Consider the following 5,000-nt stretch of genomic DNA (forward strand, 5'->3'; position numbering starts at 1 on the left):
CTCCTCATTAAACTGTTTGTGTGCGTATGTGTGTGTGTGTGTATTATGTGTGTGTATCTGTGTGTGGATGCGGAAGTGTGTGTGTGAATGTGCGTGCGTGCGTGTTTATATATATATATATATATATATATATATTATATATATATATATATGTATATATACATATATATACATACATACACATGTGAGTGTGTGTATTTGTGTGTGTGTGTGTGTGTGTGTGTGTGTGTGTGTGAGTGTGAGTGAGTGTGAGTGTGTGTGTGAGTGTGAGTGTGAGTGTGTCTATGTGTGTGTAGTTCCACATTAACCTTCGTGACAATCATTACCCCCCCCCCCCATTTTCTTAATTCTCCTCACACCTATTATCTTATCCTTATCCTCATCCCTCGTTTCCCTCCTCTTATCAGGGACTTCCTTGCGTGACGCGGTAGTGAAACTGCAAAAAAACATATTGGAAAATACCATTCTCTCTACTTAACTTTATAACAGACAGTCCCTTCAATATTTTCCTACTGTTCTCCTGCCACTTCTTAACTGTAATTGCAAACTTCCTGTAGGATGTTTAAATACGTTTGTTTTGTTTGACTTAATCTCTCTCTCTCTCTCTCTCTCTCTCTCTCTCTCTCTCTCTCTCTCTCTCTCTCTCTCTCTCTCTCTCTCTCTCTCTCTCTCTCTCTTTCTATCTATCTATCTATCTATCTATCTGTCTACCTCTCCTTCCCTCCCTCCCTTTTCTACCATATCCTGCATCCCCCTTAGCAACTGCGTTTGAACTTAGAGGAAGGGAACGTTTCCAGCCAACGTCGCTAGGAAGAGCAAGCGGGGAAGGAGGAAAATTATTAAAACAGAGTTAATTAGCGTTTGGGGTTCATTCCACGGAGGAACGGGTTTCGTTAATTAATTTCTTTATTGTATCAATCCAATTTTTTTTTTCTGATTATTCTCATTTTTCTATTTATTTATTTTTACTTTTATGTAGTTATATACGTATTATTTTTCAGTCAATTCATTCATCTATCTATCTATCTATCTATCTATCTATCTATCTATCTATATATATATATATATATATTTTTTTTTTTTTTTTTTTTTATGTGTATGAATAAATGTATTTAATCATTTAAAAAATATATATGATATGGTATTTGTATCAAATCAAACTTTTTTTTCTTTTTTATGTTTATTTGTTTTTATTTCCGTTTACTTAGTCTTATTTTTGTCTGTTTGTTTATTTGTTACATTTTTTATCTTATCCATCGATCTTATCAATTCATCAGTCTATTTTTATTTCTTTTTTATCTTCTATCATTGTTCTTCTCATCTTTCCATCCTCCTCCCCTCTTTCTCTCCCTCCATCCCTCCCTCCTCTCTCCTCTCCCTCCCTCTTTCTCCTCCTCCCTCCTCCCTCCCTCTCCTCGCTCTCCCTCCCTCCTCTCCCTCCTCCCTCTTTCCTCCCTCCTCCCTCCCTCCCTCCTTTCCTCTTCTCCTCTCCTCCTCCCTCCCTCGCTTCCCTCCTCCCTCCCTTCTCCTCCTCCCTCCTCCTCCCTCCCTCCCATCCCTCCCTCCCCCTCCCTCCCTCCCTCCCTCCCTCCCTCCCTCCCTCCCTCCCTCCCTCCCTCCCTCCCTCCCTCCCTCCCTCCCTCCCTCCCTCCCTCCCTCCCTCCCTCCCTCCCTCCCTCCCTCCTGACCGCGCCCTGAACACAGAACTGACTCGGCTCCCTTTATATTTGTGGGAAACGGCGACGTTCACTTGTTCAGGGAGAGAGGAGGGAGGTTATTGTCACCGAAGGGGAGGAGAGAGAAAGGAAGAAGAGAGATTTTACAGAGGAGGAATGAGATCGATTTTAACATTGAGGTAAGAGGAGGGCGGGGGGGGGGGGGTTGTTTAAAATGTTGCAGGGTTAATTTCACCGCATAAGTATCGTTATTGTCACGGGGTTAATTTTAGCAAGTCATCTTTTAGTATTACAAGTATCTTTAGCGTCATATGATTAATTTCACCGTATGAGTATGCTCATATTCAGAGTGTTAATTTCACTTAGTTATCTTTAATATCACAGTGTTAATTTCACCACACGAGCGTCTTCATAGGATTAATTTCACCGCATGAGTATGCTCGTATTCAGAGAGTTATTTTTAATATCAGTGTTAATTTCACCACACGAGTGTCTTCATAGGATTAATTTCACCGCATGAGTATGCTCGTATTCAGAGAGTTAATTTCACTTAGTTATCTTTAATATCACAGTTTTAATTTCACCAGACGAGCGTCTTTAATTTCATAGGATTAATTTCACCGAGCTATCATTAAATTCACAGGGTTAATTTCACTTGCATGAGCATCTGTAATGTCACAGGGTTCATATCATAGCATGAGTATTTTAATGAGCAGATGGATAATATTAATTCAAGCAAATAAAAATGTAGATGATCTTAAATTTTCGAGGTAAAATAAGATTACTGATTCCATGGAGTGAGGAAGAGGAAAGCGGGAATTTCAAAATTTAATAATAATTTCATCCTGTGAATAACTTTACTGAGGAGATAGATAATATATTTACAAAAAAAAAAAAAAAAAAAAAAAAAGTAGATTGAAAAGAAATAATAATGATAAAAATAATAATAATAATAATAATAATAATAATAATAATAAAATAAAATAAAATAAGGTTAACAACAAGAAAAAAAACAGTAACATCAAATAAACAATTATCTATACAACGTTTAACTTAAAGACGAAATTCAAAATGAGTAATTTCGTGTCGGTCATTTCGTTACGAAAATTGTTGATCGGAAATAAAAATCGAGACCACGTGATTTTTTCTCTGATTTATTTTAACCTATTCAAAGAAAGGGATTTCTAAATTTAGCTTTTGTTAACAATTAGGAAAAAAAAATATCCGGAGTTATACATAGAGACGGAAATAAAGACAAGAAAACAGATACAAAAACACACACACACACACAAAAAAAGAAAAAGAAAATAAGAGAATTGAGAAAGTAATAAAGATTATTATTACTGTTGTTGTTGTTGTTGTTGTTATTATTATTATTATTATTGTTATTATCATTTTTATCATCATAATCATCATTATTATTATCATTATTACTATTATTATTATTACTATTATTATCATTATTGTTATTATTATTATTATTATTATTATTATTATTATTATCATCATCATCATCACTTTCAAATTACTGTTCGCCTTAACGCTTAAACAGACAAACGTTTTACAGTCACCAAACCTCCATCGTAATCTTCCATACAAAATCGTTACGGGGTACAAAGCCAACAATCAACACACAGACCATGGCATGAAACAACCAGAGCAACAGCGTAGATGATATTACGAAATCCTGAAGAAGCCTGTCCTTGTGAGGCGTTGCACCTCGTTGCGGCAACCCCTTGCTGCAACATGCAACAACTTCCTACCTTGATCCTAAATCTTCCTTATAGATAATTTGATTTTAATAATATGATTCATAGAGTATAGGGCTATATATCAGGTAATTTTCAAATTTGTTTTTTTCTTAAGTATCGTGTTGTGATAAAAAATGCCAAGTTTGTTTTATACGGGACTGTGCGTGGCCTGAATATACTGCGTTGTTCGTGTTTCTCAAGGTTCGTATATGAATTTGACGACCATGACTTCCTCTCAGATGAGTATTTTACACAAGGGGACGAGAGAACAAGTAGACGAAAAATAAAGAACAGATAGAACACACACACACACACAAAACAGGTAGAAAGAACAGGTAGAACACACATACAGGTAGAACACACGCAAAAAAAAAAGAAAGAAAGAAAAAAATCAGGATACGTAACAATAATGAAAGTAATTTATTAATCACACCCTTCCTTACATCTCTTATTGCCTTAAAAAAATTACCCCCACCTCACGAAAATGAAGTAACCTTCCATTCTCGTAACTCAGGAAAATTCTGCGCCGTGAGAGCCCTGTGAACCACGCAGGGACCCTTGCTTGTTCCTAAGGTCACGTATCCTCAACGTTCTTCCTGTGAATCAGCAAGGGCGTCTCCGGAAAAAATGTTGCCTCAAGACCACGTGACGAAGAAGAAGAAGAAGAAGAAGAAGCAAAACGGCTTGTCAATACTCCCCAACAGACGGCAATGTCCGTGGCAATGGCAGTGGCATAGGTCGTGATGTGTAAAATTCCTTCATCCTATTAACCCAAATAAACGTAAGCTGAGAGATAGCCGGGTATGAATGTACAAGAAAAAAGGAAGAAAGAAAGAAAGAAAGAAAGAAAGAAAGAAAGAAGAAGAAGAAGAAGAAAACGATCAGGAACAGAATCCGCTTAGTTCTCGGAAAGGTCCATAAAAATAATAATAATAAATAAATAAACAAATAAAAATAAATCAGATACTTTCAGTCCCTCGGTTAAGGTCGGTCATAAAAAAAACGATCAGGAACAGAATCCGCTTAACTCCCGAAAATATCAATAAAAAATATTAATAAAATAAAAATGTGCTCGGTTAAGGTCAATCATAAAAAAACAACGACAGGAATGAAATTTTCTCGTTCTCCCGGAAAGTGAATGGTTGCTTCGCGTTTGACACACGTTACGCAACTGAGAAAAACGTGAGAGGTGTCACAACGATTCTCAGGCGAGTTGCCAACGAGGACATTTAGGCGATGGCGCCACGTTCTCGTTTCTTGTGAATAGTTTCTTTTTTCTTTTCGGTCTCCCTTCTTGTTTTTGTTTCCTCTGTTTCTATGGAGATTTTGTAAGAATAATGGTGGTGGTGTAGGAGAACGTTTTCGTTTTCGAGAAGTACAAGGAAGGAATAAAAAGAAAGCGATGAAAGAAAATGTTACAAAATCACACACGGCACCTTGCGCCACGCAGCCCACGTTTATAATGTGGCAGAGGACGTGTCGTGTCAGTATCACAACGCATCTTGCGAGGAATACCTACACCCATCAACATAAGAACAGCGACAGTGGCTGCATACGTACCCTTGTTTACGAG

At 37.1% G+C, this 5,000-nt stretch overlaps 1 protein-coding gene across 1 annotated transcript in view; it reads left to right on the forward strand.

Annotated features, from left to right (window-relative positions):
- Positions 1–4,882: 4,882 nt before the first annotated feature.
- Positions 4,883–5,000, forward strand: part of LOC119574941 (translation initiation factor IF-2-like) — a 1,813-nt gene continuing 1,695 nt past the window's right edge. The window contains exon 1 of the mRNA XM_037922228.1: positions 4,883–5,000. This exon is cut by the window's right edge and continues 12 nt beyond it. The gene's annotated coding sequence lies outside the window, so the exon portion shown is untranslated.

Source organism: Penaeus monodon, chromosome 7 (genome assembly GCF_015228065.2).
Source record: "Penaeus monodon isolate SGIC_2016 chromosome 7, NSTDA_Pmon_1, whole genome shotgun sequence".
NCBI lineage: Eukaryota > Metazoa > Arthropoda > Malacostraca > Decapoda > Penaeidae > Penaeus > Penaeus monodon.